Raw genomic sequence first — 21,820 nt, 5'->3', positions numbered from 1 at the left:
ACTCACGGGGGCCCCCGCCAGCCGCTGGTTGGCTCTCGAGCGCCTCCAATCCCTGCCGCCTGCCCTAATTTCCTGATCCACGCAACCTGCCGATGGCAGCTGTGCTCGCTCCTCCATCCCGCCGGGCGCTGCTGCTGGGCAAGGCAGGGGCACGGCCGCACAGGTGAAGCTGCTGCGAGCTGCAGGCATCACCTGTGCGCGAGCGGCTGCCGCAGTAAGTAGTGACTTCCCGCCAAGGGGCTTCCTGGGGGGCGGCCGGGGGAAAGCGTTGGGGGCACCTGTGCTTCTGCATATTAACATAGACTTGATGGGAGGATGGGCGGGGAATGTATGCCCCGGCCGGGATGATTTTTGGACGTGTCTGTGCCTTGCCCTCTGTGACAGGGACTGATCTAGAGTTATGATGGTTAATGACTGTTATGTTATTATTAACAATAAGCATCAGTAGAGATCGCTCATCCAGGTTTCTAGTTGGTATATTTAAAAGCTTGCATATAAACATGGACTCACTCTAGTGAAAACTGAGTATTTTCTGAAAATACAGTTCCCTTTGATTTTTTGTTGCATGCATGTAGTTTATCCTCTGCAACAGAAAGCCACCCAAAATAACATATTTCAGAGGAAATTTCCTTCTTCTGGGTTCTCTCAGCCATCATTCTAGTTTGCATATTAATAACAGAGTATATTGAAATTCACTTTGCACATTGATTTTTCTCCAAATAACTGTCTTTTAGACTTCTATTCATGCATGCATGTACGCATACATGTGGTTTTCCTTCTGTAATAGAATATGACTTAAAATAACACATCCCTACTACTGAGGAAGAAAATTGCTACTTCTGCATTCTCTCATCAAGGATTATAGTTAATTGCTAATTATACAAAATTATATGTTGAGGTCCTAGAATTAAAATCTTAACCTTTTATTTAAGGGGAAGAATGGGTAGTTTTATTCTTCTTTTGTAGACTTTCTAACATTCAATTATAAGTCTTTGTGAAAGAAAAGAGAGATCTGTATAAAACATATTTTTATGGTACTTTTAGAATTAAGTGTTAGTGCGCCTCTGTTTTCTCATCCACATATTTTAGTAGATCTGTTATTTTATGTTAATATTATATACCAGGCTATTAATACCTTGGTGAGGGCAGAAAGCGCCTCAAGCTGCTGAATCCTAAAGACAATGGAAAGAGGTGGTTGCTATTTCAGTCTTTTGACATTAAATGCCATGCTAAATCTTTCTCAGCCTACATTTAAAAAATACATGTTTTTAGAGCTGTGCCTATGAGTCCATTGATGAAACAATATCTCTTAGTTTCTAGACTTCTTTGATATTGTAACATTTCCCTGTATGCTGTTTTCAGAGTGATGTTCTTCTTGGATCTTATCAAGTTGTGCCATCTTACATGATCCCGTGAAAGACATATTGTACTACCACATTGGAATGGAATGTTCTTTCAATTGATGTAGTGAACATATCTCAAGGCCCCAAATGGGCAGTAGTCACTGGGCTTAGTGCTTGCTATAAGAAGCAATGTTTAATTTCATATATCTGGAATGAATCTAGGGATCACATCTCTAATACCAATGTATGTATGAGGAATGAGCGTATATTGTCCACTACTCAACACCTATGCTACTGTAATGCCAACAGACCCCAGTTGTCAGCAGGCAGGATTGAACCTTGGACCTCTGGAGCTTAGTGCATGAGCTTCTACCACATAAGCTAAAAGCCAACTACCTGTTTAAATAAATAAATTAAATTAATAGAGATATTCTATCTCCTAGAACTGGAAGGGACCTTCAAAGGTCATTGAGTTCAGCCCCCTGCCTTAACTAGGCAGGACCAAGTACTGATTTTGCTGCAGATCACTAAGTGGCCCCCTCAAGTATTGAACTCACAAGCCTGGATTTAGCAGGCCAATGCTCAAACCACTGAGCTATCCCTCCTGTTAACTAAAGCTGTAGAGCAGACTCATTTTTTCTCTCTCTCTCTCTCTCTTTGTGGTCCCAGTACCACTAGATGGGACAGAACACCACACCCAGGAGGTGTGTGGGTTACACTACCTCATGCCTTTTGGGGTTCTGTGCGCCCAACACGGCTCATATACTGCATCAACAGATGCTACAGAACAGTCTGATCTCTTGGATACATATACATTCTATTGGGGTTTTCATAAGATTGTATTGGCAAATTCACACCATTTCAAATAAGAAAAAAGGTATATGTGTGGGAAGCGGGGATTAGGGTTTTCAGAATGGCTGATTAGTCACTGACAGTTTAAGTGGCTATAGTAAAAACATTGCTGCTTCTTGTAGATTTTAAGTATGCAGTATTTCCTTGGGTTATATGCATGGTCTGCTTTATTAAAATTGAACAACCATGTAAATATTTTATTCTCTTTATAGGCACATGTTATATACTATACACTCAATGCAGTGACACAATGTTAGACACTGATCCTTCAAAGACTCAAGAATGTGCATAATTTTATTTATGTGAGTAGTCCCTTTGAAGCCAATGGGCCTGCTCACGTGTATGAATTTAAACAGCCTTAGAGTCCAAAATGTATCTTCAGTTTAAACACACAAACAAAACAACAGTAGTTCACCTAGACTAAACACAGAAAACAATTACAATAATATTAGTCTAGAATGATCATCCCCTTCTGTGCTGATACCCACAGGAAGAAGTCCTGGAGAGAGAAAATCTTCATGCGTATGTCCCAGACTCCTCCATCACCTGAACATTATCCTGTTGGGGTTTGCACTTTATGAAAAAGGTGGTGTGGCATGCCCCCAAAATTGGGTTTCTTGGAGGTCCATGGGAGTCCAGGGCCATCTGCATGGGATTCTTGTGCCTTTGCACCAGCTCTGGTCTCTGTTGACCTCATTTCATGTGGAAGTGGGGAGATCCACAAGCAAAGGGTTCCCTGTGCAAGCAGAACTAGGGGTTATGATCTGACCCATCTGTCTTCTGCATTAAAATATTAATATTATATGTAAACCATAAAATATACAGAATGTGTGGAGTGCTGAGCTGCTATTTCTTGTAGCATCTGGACATTAACCTTGCTTGGTTTCTGAGATCTCACAAGATTAGACACCTGGGGAAATGAATTCTAATCCTGGTTCTAACAAGGACGCATTCTGTTTTATTGGATAGGTCAGAACTTGCAGAGTAGTTACATGCATTTGACTCTCTGTGTTTTAGATTCCTTCTTTGTAAATTGGGTCTGAAGATACTTACCTTGCTCATATGGATGTTGTGATGATATAGTGTAAAATATAAAATAATAATTAGTACTATAATTATGTATTACTTATTTTTATTATTAGTGAACTCTCCAAGTGAAATCCTGTTTTACATATGTTTTCAGCCCTAAAACTGATGGATATTTGGATTTTTGTTTTGAATGTTTAGTGAAATTCTATTGGAGAACCTGGAAGAGATGGAAGTTCCAAGAAGCAAGTTGAATCTGTCATCCACAGTCCCTGTCTTGGAAAGTGACTCGGGGAAAAACAAATGGCATCACCAGGGACATAACCTCACCATTAACTTTGCCATCTGGATTTGTGGTGGACCCTGGGCTGAAGAGGCTTTCAGATCACCTCAGACCTGACAATGAGGTTTTTAACAATTTACCTGAACAAAAGTTTAAGACTGTTACTCTTAGAATGTCTGTTTTGGAGGATAAAGTCTCAGCATTAGAGGCTTGATTTAGTATTTACTGAAGTTACAAAAGAAAATAAAGAAGTAAAGAACAGGATGGACGTTTTGGAGTACAAGCAATGCACAAGAAAGCTTAGTAGAGTTGGTGTTCCTGAGTTCTTTTGTCTTGAAAGATTCTATAGCATCCTTTTCCAAAGGGGTGCCAGCAGTACTGGGATTGACTCACTCTGAGATCTTTCTTCTAGTATCAGTGAGATTTTTGCTTCTCTTGTACCACTGACAACCTGCTGTGAGGATAATTCTCATTACCCGTTCTGCGCTTAACACGAGAAGTAGGATTTTGAAGGCCTCCAGAATCTTGAGTGAAGTAAGGTGTCAAGGAAAGAAAGTAAGGTTATATCCATAGCATGCCACTAATCCAGTAAAGAAAACAAACGCCTTTGTGGCTGTGAAGAAAAAAACTGCATAGCATTTTGCCTTATTGTCACCTGCAAAACTGAGGGGTCCCCATGGTTGCAACAAATGTTTATTTGGACCTGTGGCTGATATTAATCATTTCATAGATCAGTGTATGGCTGAATTAACAGAGTACGTGAAAGAGGCAGATTCAGATGCTGTCCATTGAAGATTTAGGGCCTTATTGTACTCTGACTTAACCCAGTGAAATACCATTGACTTCAGTGGAGTTTCACAGCGCATGAGTCAGAACAGAATTTGTCCCTTTAGAATAATTACGTATGTGTGCAACAATTACTGAAGTCAGTGGAATGTATATGTGTATCTGAGGGATGAATTTGTCCCTTAGACCTTTTGCTCTGAAAAATACGTGACTTGCTTTAAAAACTTTCCCCTTCAGATTGTTTGGAAGTTTCTGTATTCGTTGAAGCATGCAGTATGATTTACACACTCATACTGCCCTAATTTGCTTTCTAGACATCTTTTAGTATACAAATAATTAATCATGCCCGGTACACATTCAGCACCTTTCATATAAGGTTCTCAAAATACTTTACAAACAGTTAATTAAGCCTCACAAAATCTCTGTGGGATACGTATTATCTTCATTTTACAGATGGAGAAGAGAGAATTGAAAAGGACATTTTTGCCCCACTGAATTCAATGGGAATTTTGTCATTGACTTCAGCGGGGCCAGGATTTCATCCTTTTGTGCATAGATCAGATTGTCGTGGTTTCTTCTGTCTAGTCAGTTACTTAATCAGTTTCCACTGTTTGGCTCTCTCTTGTCACTGCTTGAGAGAACAACACAAACATTTTTTTTTTTTTTTAAAGAAAAAACAGAAAAATGTGAAGAAACCACAATAATTGGAAGGGGGACTCTGGGGAAAGTGTATAACCTGAAAATATTTTTAATTCTTTTTTTTAGCTTAATTTCAAGTGGCTGCTGTGTGTGTCTGTCTGTCTCTCTCTCACACACACACACCGCCTCCCCACCACACACACACACACACATGCACACACACCTCTTGAACCAGTGGAAAAGAAGGGACTTTGTCTCAAATTTTCAAAAGTTCATGGCTGTCTGTGTGCAGTTTAGGTCTATGCAAAAGTGCATGGACACACTTTGGAAAATCTGAGACCATGTACCCAAAATTGTATGTATAATAATGTGTTTTATACCCCTGCAATAATGTAAGACTTGTTTTGTTGTTGAAAAATTATTAATTAAAAATGTTAAAAGGTCAAAGACTAGGCTAGTGTGATAGTAGAATACAGGGAGCATGTTGGAGAATAGAGAGAAATGTGGTGGAGAAATTAGGAAGCATCCATAAAGTTCTTTATAGATAGATCAGGAGAGAGATGTGATATTTCATGCTGAAATGGACAGAGAGCCACTGAAGATTTATGTGAAGAGAGTGGTATGTTCCAGTTAATATGAATGAGTGAGCAGAGAAGTTGTAACAATTACATTAGTCAAGATGCTGAAAATTCGGAATAGCCTGCTGCATCCATATAAGGCCACAAATGCAGTGGAAAATCATGTTTCTGCTGTGCAAGAGGGCTAACCAGCAGAGAACCAAAACAGGTGGACTGTACCCCTTTCTGTATGTTCTAGAGCACAGAGGTTTTCAGTGGGTCCATGCATGGTACCAGAGAGTGGTAGAATGTGGTCAAATGGGGTTGTGGCCAGTGGAATTGTGCACGGTCTAGATGTACTGGGCCAACCTGCCATATGAAGGAACAGTGGACTGTGCTTGCTGTCCCCCTCACTCCCTGCAGTAGTGACTGTGGCTTGGTCATGTCATTTACTGCATATTTGAGATAGGTATTCCAATCTCTGAGTCCCAGGACATTTCTGCCATGTTCATAAGCTCACATCCAGTTTACCTGGGCTGCACATTCTTTCCCAGTATATTGCTCAGTGAAAGTAAATGAAGGTCTACTCTAAAAGAATTTGGCAGAGGAATCATCAAGCTATTGTTTGATGCAGGTGACGTTTTGAAAGAAACAATAGGCAGATTTACATACCTGGGTAATGAAATTGAACAGCACTTCTTTTAACTTTTAAATTACATTAAAATTGATCAGTGCTGATGCTCTTTTTTATGGGTGTTATAACTGAAGTGCTGTTATGCTTTGCTTACAAAGGAATTCCTCTGGGTAGGATAAAATAACCTCATAAAATTCAATTCCTTTATCTGTTTTCATGTACATAATAAAAAAACCCAGCTATTTATTTAAACTAACCACACAGCTCCAACATTTCATTTTTCTGATGTATAAAATAAGCTTGTCTAAGGTTTGGGATGTTTTGAACTATACATATATGCTGTAGATATAAATAGAATTTTGTTCTTAGAATGCTGCAATATTTTTCTCTCTCTTAGTTTTCATGGAGAAGGGTATCTTGTTGTGGCACTTGTTAATATTACTTGTTTAACTGCTTATTCAGCACCTTGAGGCAAGTAGATCAATCTAATTTGTACATTATGAGTAATGCTTTAAGTTCTACAAATATACATGCAGTTACAATAAATTGTGTTCTAAACAGACAAGTAGTATGTCTTCATCTGAAAGGATGGGCTTGTAGTGGGGAAGGATGGTTTTACATTTACTATACTATACAAGGGTTCAGGAGATCTAGGTTCACTTCATGGCTCCCCCAAAGACTTTCAGTGCGTCTTGGGCAAGTCACTTAATTTTTCTATGCTTCAGTTCCCTGTCCAGTCAGGGTAATAATATTTCCCTACTTTATATTAACGAGTATTAAATGCTCAAATACTTCAGTGATTGGTGTTGTATAAGATATATAGGAAGTATTCACTGTCCCTTTTGCTTGGAGAATTTCTGTGTTGTGGGATTGGTCATATAAGGATACATCTACACAGCAACTAGATATCCGCAGCTGGCCTGTGCCAGCCGACCTCGGTTTGTAGGGCTCGGGCCATGGGACTGTTGCACTGTAGCATAGACTTCCGGGTACGGGCTGGAGCCTGAGCTCTGAGATCCTTCCACCTCGCAGGATCCTAGAGCCTGAGCTCCACTCCGATCCGAAAGTCTACACAGCAATGAAACAGCCCTGCAGCGTGAGCCCCGTGAGCCCGAGTTGGCTGGCACAGGCCAGCCATGGGTGTCTAGTTTCTGTGTAGACATACTGATTCACCTGCGCACAAATAGAGGTTTTGGAATAGTGCACTTTCAGTATGGGATGTTGGGCACATAATTGTTGATGCTAAAATTTTGTTAAACTTTTGGGATTGGCAAACATTTTTATGAATAAGCTAGCAGTCATTAATGAATACCATTACTCCACAGATCACAACAGAGCAAACTTAGCATGTTTATTCATGAAAATAGTTGCAAACCATTTTTTTGTATTATTCAGCCAGCTCTAACCATGTCATTCCTAATGTTTTCCTTTAAAAATATTCATATTAATTATGCATCTTCCAGGGAATAGGCAAATTACGGTATTTTGTTTATTACTCAACCACCTCCAGCCATGACATTCCTAATATTTTCATTTTAAAATTTATTTATTCAAGTTGAATTTACATCTTTCAGAGAAATATGCACCAGGGTATAAACTAACTATGCATGTGTATGGTGCAAAGCACATCTTTATAGGTGGAGCTGGTGATGCCTACAGTTAACGTTGCCTCACACTTTTCATTATAAAACCCTGTTTTCAGTTGCTTATAACTTTTCCAAACTTTAACCATTTGGGCATTCTATTTTTCTAAGTTTTCTATTCTGAGTGCCGGATTTTCCTTCCTTCTCTCTCTCCAAAGTTTCAGCTAAAACAAGGTTTAGGGAAACAAGGCTAGGGAAAAAATATATTGTTTTACCCATGTTAAAAATTTCTTAAACCTGTTGAAGTGCAAGTTTCTAGTGCCCCCACACTTTGGAACAGAGACTTGAAATCTGCCTGCGGATTGCTTTGGTGTTGGAATTTGCTTTTTACTGTTCCCATAAAAATCCACCTAAATTTGGCTAAGTTATAATCAGGGTGCATTGATGGATTTAAATAATTGGTTTTAATCATGATTTATATCAGCAAGCAGGAATGTTTTATTTAAATAATCAATTTTAATCTTGTTTTGAATTTGTACTTCTTAGCTATTTTCCTAAAGAAAGGTTGATTCTTATTGGTTGGTAACCATTAAAATAAGTTGATTTGCAACTAAATATAGGTTTTACACTAAATTTTGGTACTATATCGGTACACATTTCTTTAAGCTATTATGTGGCTTAACTTACATTTATTCAGATTCTTAATTTTTAGGGTTTTTTGTTATGATAGAAAATGGTAAATGATGCATTTGTGATCTACTAGATTAATTTTTTACTCATGATTTGTGTCAAGCTCTGTTTGGATGGAAATTGGAATTTAATTAAAAATGTAAAAAAAAAAGCATTTATATTTTTTCATTAAATAAAACTACCTTAAATGTTTATAAAAACATGTTTTGCATATAAAACTGATTACTAAAAAAAAAAGTATTATATACTGGCTATGAACCAAGCTCCTAGGTGCTACAATAATACAAATAATAATAATCTGTGGTTATAGAATTAACCTAATAGTCCGGTCACCATGTTATTCAAGCTTTAGAACTAGTAGATCTCCTCCTTTCTCATTTTGTTTTTATTCAGAGATTGGTAGAGGAAAACCAGCTTTTTTCTTCTAACTCCCAATCAGTTTCTTAACTTTGAGTTAACTAGTCATTGAACTGACCTAGTTGAATAAACTGGGTTTAGGAGCCTAGTTGAATAAACAAAGAAAATATTCTCTCTGTACCTTCTGAAAAAGCAACTGTAGTCAAAAGTTGGTTTAGCACTTCAACTGCTCTGGTTCCAGTTCAGTGGTTTGAATTTCGTTAAAACGTTGGCAGCAAACATGTATTGCTTAATGTTATTTTTAATTTAATTTAAAGTATTTCAATAGATTATAGTTAAGTGTAGGCCTTAAAATTTGTCCTATTTTTAAATAGGTTTATTTTTAAAAAGAAAAGTGTTTTTAAATAACAAAAATCCAATTTAAGAAACTCTGATTTTTTTTAAAAAACTAATTGATTTTTATTCACCTGGTTAATAATACAAAACCAGGGAGGTAGTAATTCTGTTTTGTGCCGCCCTGATGTAGTCACACATGGAATACTGGAGGCAGTTCTGGGTTTCACAATTTAGGGATAGGAAAAAGACTAGAGATGATACAAAACTGGTAACAGGTAATGAATGAAGATGAAGAGATATGGTATGAAGAGAAACAGAAGCAACAGTATTAAAGAGAAGACACAGTGGATTTATGATCACAGAGTATACATACTTTCAAGGGAATGGTATAAATGAAGGAAGGGAATTATTCACACTCTTGGAAGATGGAAGGACAAGGTGCAATGGCCTGAAGCTAAAGAAGGAAAATGTTAGTCGTTAGGAAAGAGTTCTTAACTATCAGAGCAATTGGGTAGTGAAATAGACTGTTGAGTAACCATCACTGCAGATATGATGTTAATGAGAATAATATAGTTGAGTATTCTTGCAAAGTGCAGTTGGTCTCAGGCTAGATGACCTATGTGGCCTTTTCCATCTGTCTATGATTTTATGAACTTACAAATGTCACTCCAGCCCAAGCTCAGTACATCATCCTCAGCACCTCTCATATGCTCCCTCAAATACCATTCATGTTTTTGTAACAGAAAAAATCTTGGAATCACTCCTGTTCTCAGGAGCAGAATTCCCAGTAACTTCAGTAGGAGGATCAAGCCCTTTGCATTTTCTATTTACGTACATTTTTCTTTGTTTTAGATAGATAATTTGCCCAGTAGTAATCAGAAATGACTTCATAATAACAGCTATTCTCTCCTCTGGATTTTCCAGTATGTCCTGTCTTCTCTCTCTCTCTGCCTTTTTGTAAGCTCTTTGGGGGCAGGGACCATCTTTATCCCTGTGTCTTGTACAGCACCAGGTGCATTGTTAGTGCTTATCTAATAACTCTAATAGAAGTTGGGGGTGAGGGTTGCCAAAGAATACTCAATATCCTTTCATTAGGAGATACATTAAAATTGTAACTTGTTACATTATTCCATTGATAGGTGTCTGACATGCTGCTTTATATAATAAAATAGATTATATATAGAGCAAGATATTAAAGATGTAGCAAATGAATATTTAATTTGGGTGCTGCATACAAAGACCACTTGTGGCATAATAATATCCCAAGGAAGAATATCAGCTATTTTGGAGAAAATAACAATATTTGTTGTCCCGAACTGCTATAAAGTATAGCATTTATGTAAGTTTCTCTACTTATTTTTTATTACAACAAGAAATGCAGCTGTAATTTGTGTTCTTACTTTTATTAATGACATTTTCGTTATATAGGCATTACTGTAATTTACTAATGGGAAATAGCCAGTAAAGGCTGCAAACAGAGAATGTATAGTACAATAAATAACATTTTATATTTCTGAAATGCCAGAATGTTTTACAAAATATTACCTGAACTACTGAGATTGCTCTTCTTTTAATTGCCAGACAGCCTCAGCAAACTGTCATTGTTAATTGAAGCTATTCTCTGAAATAAATCCTTACAGCTGAATTTTGATAGTCTGCAAGATTCATTGGAATTATGCTTACACAACTCTGGAATATTTCAAAAGTTTCAGTTTTTAGAGTGCTGTTTGCCTAATGTGCATAACTTATTACAAAAGCATTGATTTCCTATTTTTCATTAGGCCGAGTCCATTCTCACGGTCTGGTACACTGTGCTCTCCAAGCTGTCAATCCAGAGGGGCATTGCACATGCACACAACGGCCCCCATACTACCACTGGGCAGCGCAGGGAAAGTGTGATATTAGTTACCTTCATCTTGTTGTGGATGGTAGTGATTCTAGTGTGTGTGATTTACTGTAATTGAATAACAGGTCATGATGTTTTCATAATATTTTTCCTCATTTGACTTATTTGTTTTTTAATTTTAACGTGAATTGATTGATGGTAAAAGGTGGCAGATTGACAGCCCTGATGATGGAAGCTGTCTACTTAGCTACAGATTAGGTACATCACAGGTAGTGACACTGCATACTTCCGGCACACTGTACTACTGCATGATCTGTAAGGACCACATCCAGGGGTGAAGAGTAGTGCAATGCCACTCAGTCCTCGGGCTCCCTGCTGAGAAGGATGGCAGTTGGTGTCTGTTGGATGCTGCTTTGTTATTAATCTTATGTGGAGACATTTTGGTGGTGCTCATGACCATACTATACCTCACCAGTGTTAGTTAATTAAGCCTCACAAGCCTCCTGTGGACCAGAGTAGCATGTCTAGATAGGGAACCGAGGAGCAGACACGTTACTTAAGGGGTGTTGGTTCTAAAAAAACAGGATATTGGCGCTAGCCTGGGGTGAGGGGTGGCCACTTTCTGCTGCATCACTGCCTCTCAAACTGCCCAGCATTATCTTATGTGTTCCCTCCCCTCTCACATTCTGGAAACCTCTTTAGGGTGAAGTTGGGACAGCTGTTAGCAGGGACTCCTTAGGGAGCAGGCCTGGGAAGTAGAGTGAAGAAATGGGCCTTTTTACAAGTGCCCCAGGTCGCTATGGACACCCTGAAATTTGTGATTCTTCCCTGCCAATCTCAAGGTATCTATGGGTTTTGAGGGCCAAGCCTCATGCCTGCTTTGTGAGGGTGTGAGGTTGTAAACTCCACCCACTGATGGGACAATATGAAGGAAACTGTGAGAGTTAATCCCTTATGTAAATATTTCCTGGCCCTAGCTTATAACCTTGTTAAGAAACCATGCTATAGACAGTCAACAGCATGATTTTTGCTGCTGGCACGTTTGTTAACAACAAACATAAAAACAAAAAACACCCAAACCCCAAACTGGTCAAAATTTTCAAACCTAGATGCTTAAAGTTAAGCTTCGAACTTCATATTTTTAGAATTCTAAATAAAAGTGTCCTGTGGCTCACAATGAAGGCTAAATAGGTTTAGGAGCCTAATTCTGGTTTGACAAATGTGTCCATATTCCCTACCCACCATGACAGTAACTCAGCTAGCGACAACTCTGTTCAGATTTGATTGTCAAATACTATTTTTCCAGACTCGTGCTTGGCAACTGCATATAGCTTGCAAGCGTGGTTCTGCTTCCAGACTGGACAAGGTTGAAATGGCTAAAGGCTTTCTTCTCTGGGAAGCTTTAATTATTTGCCAAAGGCATTATGTTCAACTCCGAGTTAGTAACTGGGGAAATAATCAAGTTGTCATTTTGTTAGCCGATTACAATTTTACAATAAACTTAAAAGGGGGTTAGCAATGGCTTCAGACCATTATTTTAACAAAAAACTTGTAAGTATCAGTAAATTGACTCTTTGTGTAGGAGTAAAGGCAACAGTTGGTTGGTAAAATACTCTTCAAATGATATAATATCAACTGTGCTGTATTATCAGGAGATGAATCAGCTAGACTGACTCCTCCATTTTTAAAGGGAACACTGCTAGTTTATATCATTTTTTTCTTCATTGTTTGCAGTACTTCTTAGTGACTACATTCCCCATACTAATTTTGTTGTTTGCATTTGGAAAACATTATTTCTTGTGTTTTCTTTCAATGGACCTGAAAAATAAATAAGCAAATGAGTATATTATGTTATTTATTTGTATTTGCTTATTTATTTGTTTTCTCTGTAGTGGCAAAGTACAAAACATATTGGTTCAAAAGTGAAACTCAGGTCTCCGCACAAAAATTAACATTCTTATAAATAATGGAAATTTGCACACAAATTATCTATTTGCATCAGACATTTTTATGAAGGTATTTAAATACCCTTTTGTCACCTTCTCCTGGAATGGTCTTTTGAGGGGGTCTCTACTTCTCCTGACTGGTCCTCCTTAGCTTGCTCTCAGTCAGGGCAGTTCTTGGACACTCACCTTTAATTAAGTCTAGCCATCTGCTTCAGTCTCCTGGCTCTGATCCTGGAGGGAACCTGGTGCAAGGATGTCACCCCTTTGCTGTCCCAGACTTTTCTACCTCCCCTTCCGTCTCTACTCTCCCCTTTATAGCAGGGCTTGTTTCCTCTATTGGCTGCAGCAGTGGGTGCCTGCCTGCAGGGCTGGATTAACACAGGGGCTTTAGGGGCTGCCTGCATACCGTGGCTCCACACAGCTCCTGGAAGCAGTCGGCTGCTGGCACATCTCTGTGGCCCCGGCGGGAACCGGCCAATGGGAACTGCGGAGGTGGCGCTTGTGGGCATGGGCAGTGCATGGAGACACCCTATCCTCCTCCCCCCAGGGGCACATAGAGACATGTCAAAAGCCGGCCGCTTCTGGGAGAGGTGTGGGGCTATGCCTGAACCCTGCTGCGCCGCCGGCCAGGAGCCGCCTGTGGTAAGCGCCTCCAAGATGGAGCTTGTACCTCGCACTCCCCTCCTGCACCCCAACCCACTGCCACAGGTCAGAATCCCCTCCTGTACCCAAACTCCCTCCCCAACCCCACACCCTTCACCCTCTCCTGCACCCCAACACTCTGCCCCAGCCTGGAGCCCCCTCCTGCACCCAAACTCCCTCCGAGAAAGAAACTAATATAACAGCTATTCTAAGGTAAGAAGTAGGCTATTTTGAATTAACTTAACTATATTCTACATGTTTTAAGACTGAAATGTAACCACAGAACAGCTTTATGCTGATTAAAAGGCAAGTTTAGTATAGCATTAATAGCCTCGATGCCATAATTATGATCATTTTGTTTTAAATTAGGAAAAAGACTTTTATACAGGGGCCCCACAAAATCTAATAGCCCCGGGCCCAGAAGAGATAATCTGGCCCTGCCTACCTCCATGACTGGCAACTCCAGCAGTTGCATTGTGGTGTGATCGAGCTGCTTGCTTGTGAACAGGAGAGACTCTCCTTCCCACTCTATCTGTGCTCAGTATGGCGTTTGTAGACCCCCTTACACCTTTTACATGATTTTGTTACAAAGGCCCCAGTTCAGCAAGCTGCACATGCCTAACTTTAAAGATGTGAGTTGTTCTAGTGAAGTCAGTGTCACTACTCACACAATTAATAGGCATGCACTGAAGTGCCTTGCTGAAGTGGGACCTAAGAAAGGAAAACAAAAGTTTATAGGCCCTGTGGAAGATGTGTGTTTTAAGTAAGAGTTAAATGAGGAGATGAACCAGAGATTCATAGACCTTGAGGCCAGAGGGGACCGTCATGATCATCTAATCAGACCTCCTGCACATTGCAGGCCACCGAACCTCACCCACCACTCTTGTAGTAGGCCCATAACCTCTAGCTGAGTTACTGAAGTCCTCAAATCATGATTTAAAGACTTCAAATTACAGAGAATCCAGCATTTACTCTAGTTCAAACCAGCAAGTGACCGTGGCCCCACGTGGCAGGGGAAGGCGAAAACCCCCAAGGCTCTCTGCCAAATCTCACTTGGGGGAAAATTCCTTCCCAACCTCAAATATGGCGATCAGTTAGACACTGAACATGTGGGCAAGATGCACAAGCCAGACACCCGGGAAAGAATTCTCTGTAGTAATTCGGAGCCCTCCCCAGCTAGTGTTCCATAGCCGGCCATTAGAGACATTCGCTAATAGCAGTTGCAGACAACCCCATCATACCATCCCTTCCATAAACTTATCAACCTCAGTCTTGAAACAATTTACTTTCCTCTGCCCGCCCCCACTGCTCCCCTTGGAAAACTGTCCCAGAACTTCACTCCTCTGATGGTTAGAAACCTTCATCTCATTTCAAGCCTAAACTTGGTGATAGTCAGTTTATATCCATTTCTCTTTGTGCCAACATTGGCCCTTAACTTAAATAACTCCTCTCCCTCCCTGGATCCTTACACTCAATTCCTAGTTTAAACTCTTTTAATCAACTGAGCCAACCTCCATTCCAGAAGTCTATTCCCCACCCTAGTCAGGTGGAATCCATCTCATGAGAACAGTGACTATATCCTAGTGGTCAAACATCCCAAAGCCCTCCTTATCGCACCATTGCCCGAGCCATCTGTGGATCATCATAGTCTTGTCTTGCCTTTGCTCTCCTCCACTAGGGACAGGTAGAATCCCACTGAAAATTGCCTGAGCCTCCATTTTTCAAGCATCTTCCACAACCTGGTGTAGTCTTCCTTGATGCATCCCAGCAAGAATCTAGCACTATTATTTGTTCCCACATGAAGGACAATCAGTGGATTCTTTCCTGATCCTATTAAGATCCTCTGCAACCTCAGGTCTACATTCTGTATCTTAGCTCCTGGCAGACAACACACCTTTCTGTTCTCTGGATCAGCTTCTTCTTAGTAGGTAGTCCCCAGTCTTGTAGACGTGTCTCTTCCAGCTCTTTGTGCTATTCTCTGACCTTCCACCTTCTGTTCTTTCTGGCTGCAAATTTTCTTGTCTTCTGTTCTCACTTGCAAACTTCTGAGAGTCATCCTCTATCCTCCTGGGGCTCCGAACTCTGGCTATTTCCATTGTCTCTTGCCCTTCTTGTCTTCCTTGCTCTCCCATCTTTTGTTATTGCCTGCCTCTCCCCTTCGTTTTCCAACTCAGCGAACCTGTTCCTCAGCTGTGTTTCTTCTTCACAGGCCCATCTTTTCCTCCATTTTGTTCTCATAGTTACATGCTTCCATGACCACTTTCTTCATCCAGCAGTTTCTTGTCCAGCATAGATCTGCAAGTCTTGAGTTTTCCCTTCAATCTCTTCTCTCCTTCCCTCCATCATTCACTCAAATCCCCTTTGAAACTCAACCATAGTTTCTAGCTGCATCTCTGAACCCTGAATCTTCTCTTTCATCGGATCTGTCAGGCAGCACTTCGCATAAATGAAACCCCTTTCATGTACCCTCTCCAGAATAACGTACATCCCACACAGGGCCGGCTCCAGGTTTTGGCCGCCCCAAGCAGCCAAAACCAAAAAAAAAAAAAAAAGCCGCAATCACGATCTAAAAAAAGCCACGATCGCGATCTGCGGCGGCAATTCGGCGGGAGGTCCTTCACTCCCAGGCGGAGTGACGGACCCTCCGCCGAATTGCCGCCGAATACCTGGAACTGCCGCCCCTGTCCGGAACGGCCGCCCCAAGCACCTGCTTGAGAAGCTGGTGCCCGGAGCCGGCCCTGATCTCACAGCTTCCACCTCCAGTCATCTTCATTGTCTCTTCCATTCTTCAGGAATCTGTAGCTGTCATAGCCTTTCCTCCTAAACTCCTATCCAGAAGAAAACAAAAAACAAACAACCCCCCTCCACACACACACACACCACACACCCTGTCTCCTAAACTCCCACTCAAACTCCCCTTTTTCAGCTGTTTGATGGCTCATGCTCCTGTGCCACTGGCTGGACTGCTACTGTCTTTATCTGGGTGCTGCCTAGGGAAACCTCACTCCGTAATCAAGGTTCAACTGTGACCAAAGACTCTACTTCTCTTACAACATGCTGGCCCTACCAGACTTTGCAAATGAAAACAAACCAGCAAGCACACACACACACTCAAGAACTCACTCACTGTCTCTAAGGAACAGATTTGGTTAGGAGAGGGATCTTTGTGGAATGGAAGAGCACACAAAAAGGAGAATTGGAGAAGGAACTAAAAAGACTGGTTAGTCATGCAGCTTGGGCAGAGTGGAGAGAGCAAAAGGAAGGTGAAGTGATAGAGCAGATAGATAGGTATGCAGGAGCTAAAGTGGATGGCTTTGGCGTTAAGGATAAGGCACAGAAAACAAGGAAAGCCAGTGAAGGCACTAAAGAGGGATTGGACATTGACAGAGGAGGCGAGCAAGGTAGATTATTTTCACAGCAGCATTTTGACAGGGGTAAGGCAAAGGTGTGAGCAAGGTGAGAGGCAGTGAAGTCAGAGCTGAGGCGTTTGCAGTAGTCAAACCTCAAGATGATCAGGGCCTGAGCAAGGATTTTGGGGCAGACTTTGGAGATATTGGAGGGGAAAAATAGGTAGGATTTAGCAACAATATCACTGGAGATGGGCAAATATCTAAACTTCTTTAGTCATGAAAACAGACTGGAAATTTTGCAATTACAGATTTTCTCCTGAAAGTTTCTGAGTTTGAATGGTTCACAAGAATAGCTTGGTCCACAACAATAACTTTTCTCATTGTGATTCGGAATTTCTGCTTCCTTTTTATGCCTGAAATCAGGAAGCACGGAAACACATGAAATATTAAAAAAAAAAGCTATTGAAACTTTTTGACACCCCCCGGCCCCACCCAAAAGTTTATTTGGGGCATATTGTTACAAATTAGGGTGAAGATTCACATTTTAGTAGCACCAATTTGCCCCTTTTGTATGAATCATTCTCAAATGTAGATTATAGGACAGATTCTAAGGTCTTCACTCCATTTTTAGTCAACTCCCTTGGCAGTTTTACCAGAGTGAGAAATGAGTAGAAACTGATGTTGACTCCAGAACTTGTCCTTACATTTGGACTCTTGTCTCAGTGCAGCCTGAGTTGAGCTCTTTGGGACACAGACTCTATCCCCCCCATGTGTGAACACATTGTGGGCTCTGTTGAAATTAACAGTACACCTCTACCTCGATAGAATGCTGTTCTTGGGAGCCAAAAAATCTTACCATGTTATAGGTGAAACCGCATTCTATTGAACTTGCTTTGATCCACTGGAGTGCGTGGCCCCGGCTCCCTGGAGCACTGCTTTACCGCGTTATATCAGAATTCGTGTTATATCGGGTCGCGTTATATCGAGGTAGAGGTGTATATGATACAACAAAAATTGTATCTATTAGTTGTATAAGCACAAGATACAACCTTGACAGGATGCACTGGGTGTAGTTGACAAATTTAAATTGCAGTTCTATTCATGGCTAAACAAGCCTGCTGCTGCTTAAAGCTCTTATCTTTGTGTATGGAATATTTTCAAGGACACTTAACAGAGTTCAAATCTTCAGTCTCAGCTGTTGTGTGAGGCAGAAGAAATACAAGGATTATACACAGATTCCTCTTATGCATTAAAGTGCATTTCTTCTCTGAAAAGTGACTATGCAAAATGTGTCACATTTTAACGCAACAGATCTACTCCCTCCGGGTGAAATACACTGCATCATACCGGTAAAATTCACAGGGCGCAGATGGGTGTGAAATCTACCACCCACACCCAACCTGGGGCCAGGGTGCAGTGCTTCTGTGATCGCAGTCTGGCTTATAGGCTGGAATAGCAGCATCTGTCGGTCCATACTGTGTATGCCTGCATGGTATTAGTCCCCTCTCCAGACTTGCTCTACCTGCAGCTCCCAACACAGCTGGGGGAGAGTGAACTGAATTCTATTAATTGTTAACAGGTTTCAATTACAGGGCAAAATTCTCCATTCCATTACACCTGTGCAATTCTAGCAGCAGCGACAGTGAAGTCTTATAATAGTTGTTGTTGTAGGCAACTCATCAGCTGCTACATCACCATTTTGGGGGAGCTGGGTGGTACCTACATAGTCACAGATATACTACCCGCATCCTGTTTTACCACAAATCTCCTGCTGCACAGCACACCCCCAGGTGAGGTGCAGAACCTCTTCAGGACTTCCCCAAATCCTTCCCTCCACAATCAGTGGAACTGCCCCAGTTCCAAGTGGTTCAAGGTCCTTGTGGGGACAAGATTTTCTGTTAGAGTTCTTGAGCTTGCTCAAACTTGAGTATCCAAAACTGCATGTGCAACTACTTGGCTGCACAGTTTTAAAGGCTAGATATGGAGGTCACTAAAATGTAGTCCAATAAGTTCTCTCCCCCCGGCCCCCGAAGGAATACCGAGTCTTTACTTTGGATAGCTAGTTGTGGTAGGCGTGGTGAGTTAGGTCCTGGATGTACACATGCCTGCCTAAAATTTTGGTTACCAAATTCATCCTCAAGACAGTAGATTCCACCGTTACTGTTAATATTTTTATACTAAGAAGGAAATATTTCTGTCAGCACTTGACATTTTTAAAACGTGTGTTGTATTTACATTTCATTTATGAGATAATTGGATGTAACAGTATAGCATTCTCTTTCAACCTGAATTGCAGAGACTGTGTTGTTATCAGTAATAGAATTGCACTGGAATGTATGTGATATGAGAACAATAGCTCCATTATGACCTACTAACATGCTAATCTAGTTTGAGTTTAAAAAAAAAAAAACTTGTATAGTAAATGCAGCACAGTGAAATGGCTGAATTAGAGTTGAATTAATTTCTGTAATACCAGAAACTGTGATCTGTGACCTCTTTCTTTTAAAAAGTAATTGAATTCCAATAGTATTTATATTGCCATTTCTAATTAGCATAGAGTTTCAGTATCTTACTCAATTTTTTTTTTACTTGCATTGCTTAGCTTTTAAACTAGCCAGTTACAGAATATCCCCCCGACCCCTTTGAACATTGAGGATAAGTCTTATGACATATTAGTAACATCCTATTTATGTTAAGGAAATTTGGTGTGACTACAATGGTCAGTGCCCCTCCGCTCCATTACTGGGGCATCAGAGCACATCACAATCTTTAATGTATTTATCCTCTCCTCTGAAGTAGGGAAATGCTATTATTCACATATGGGGAACTAAAGCACCAAGAGGCTGACTTGGCCAAGGTCATACAGGAAGTCTGTGGCAGAGCAAGGCATCGAATCTGAGCCTCCTAAGTCCCAGGCTAGTGCCCTAACCGCTCGACTATCCTTCCTCTGTCAATGATGTAGGCAAAATGGCACCCAGCAGGGTTTACATCGATGCAGTTTATTCCGGTTTGTTACCAGATGAACTATACTTCCATAAATCCTGCTTCGTGCTAATGCAGTGCATTTACATTAGGGATTTTCACAGGTGTAACTATATTGATGTACTTGCACTGATGTGAATTTCCTTAACATAGACAAGGCCTAAGAGTGCCTCTTAGTAAAAAATGCAATGGTACTGTGTGAACCTTGCAAGCAATATAAAGGATATGATGTAACATACATACACACTCAGGACCTGATCTGGAGTCCATTGATTTCAGTGGGTCTTGGATTAGGTCCACACTGGCTTAAGGCTTGATCTTTCTCTCATTGCCCCTTTACAGCCAAATTTTCAAAGGTATTTAGGTGCCTAAAGATGCAGATAGATATGTAGTAGGATTTTCAAAAGTCTCTAGGCAGGTTAGCTTAGCTCCCGTTGAAATCAGTATAGGCTCGTAAGTCACTTAGGCACTTTAAAAAATGTACCCCTTGTCTGTTTTAGTGAAAACTTAATACCTTTTCTTGCTAATTTAATGTATCAACTGCTGCTAGCTCATATGTTAGTTCCACTGTCAGAGAGAAAAATATATTGATTGTTTCCTTTCCTCTACTGGATCCTGGATAACTGAGCTGTCTCCTTCACTGCAGGGAAACCACATTTACTCATTAATTTCACTGCTTAATTAAATCAGTTGAAGGTTTCCAATTTCATTGTGTCCATTCAAATGCTTAAATACATTTATTGTGCCAGTAGAATTGTTCCAGCTGTTTAAGGATACATTAGTACTGGCATCTCTTAAAATAAAGAGTTTTTGCTTAGTATATCTGGTTTATGAGTCACACTTTCTAACTCAATTTAAAATAATTGGCATCACATTAAAAAGTAAGCATCTCTTAATATTGTATAGATACTGTATAGTATATGTATAGCATAGTTCCATAAATCAAGTGGAAAAGTTGTTGAACTTCATGAGGGCATATTGGATATGTATCTGTTAAATATACTTTGCACTCAAAACCAAATATATCATACATGGGAGTTGCCAGATAGACACGAGTTAACAAGAACACCTATTTAGTTGTAAGATATTGTATTCTTAGACAGATGCTACATTGGTGAATCCATTTTCAGGTTTGTACCCAACCTATAAAAACAGTGGTCCTAGTCTGTCACTGCCTTGCATCTTCTGTAGTCATTTAACACCTGTGCACAGTATGTGTAAAATGTTTTGCACCCATGTTGCTCTCAGCTTGCACAAGTACAAATGACTACGCAGGCAGTGAAGAATAAGGCCTTATCAATAGTGCTGGGAGGTAGAGAGACAGGGAAGTTAAATTCCAATCATACATAAAGAAATATAAGTAATAAAAATACCATTAAAGTCTTGAAGTCCAAGAAACTCTATGTTGAGAATTAAGTTTTAAAAATATATACTAGAAACTATTGTAATACATGTTTAAGGTTCTTCTAATCTTCCAGGCACTCCATAAGGGAGTCACAGATTGTCAAGGATTCAAATAAATGGTGTCAAATAACTCCAGAATTACCCATCTCTACTTTCCCAAAATATGCTCAGAGGAGAATATAAGTTATCACTCAGAACATCTGAAAAAACTAAACTTGGAGTCGACCAATCCATTTTTGACATATGACATTCTTAAAAAAGGTTAGAAGCATTTCACATTCTCTACATTTCCTAACTCCCATGTCTCATGAATGCCTTTTCTGATAATCCTCAAACTCCCCTCCCACCCCAAATTCCTTTGGCAGAAGACCAAGTTTGAGAAATATCAGTCAGATGAATTTTGTTCTGAAGAAAAGGGAGTGTTTGTCAATATCAGTTACAGCTTTACCTGTGAGCTACTTCTGTGACATCAAAAATGCCTAGAGACTTCTGTTTAAGCTTGTTCCCTAGTTCATGGGTATACTAAATGATATGCAAATCAGGCACCATATACTGTTACAATTA

General features: G+C 40.3%; 1 long non-coding RNA gene across 1 annotated transcript in view; it reads left to right on the top strand.

The window, feature by feature from the left end:
- The first annotated feature begins 46 nt into the window (after positions 1 to 46).
- LOC128839112 (uncharacterized) overlaps positions 47 to 21,820 on the top strand; it is a 33,118-nt gene continuing 11,344 nt past the window's right edge. The window contains exons 1-2 of the long non-coding RNA XR_008445373.1: positions 47 to 214; positions 3,423 to 4,059. This is a non-coding gene — a long non-coding RNA (uncharacterized LOC128839112). The remainder of the gene's footprint in view (positions 215 to 3,422; positions 4,060 to 21,820) is intronic.

Source organism: Malaclemys terrapin, chromosome 6 (assembly GCF_027887155.1).
Source record: "Malaclemys terrapin pileata isolate rMalTer1 chromosome 6, rMalTer1.hap1, whole genome shotgun sequence".
Taxonomy (NCBI): domain Eukaryota; kingdom Metazoa; phylum Chordata; order Testudines; family Emydidae; genus Malaclemys; species Malaclemys terrapin.
Note: the sequence above shows the minus strand (reverse complement) of the source record. Positions and strands in the feature narration are given on the sequence as shown.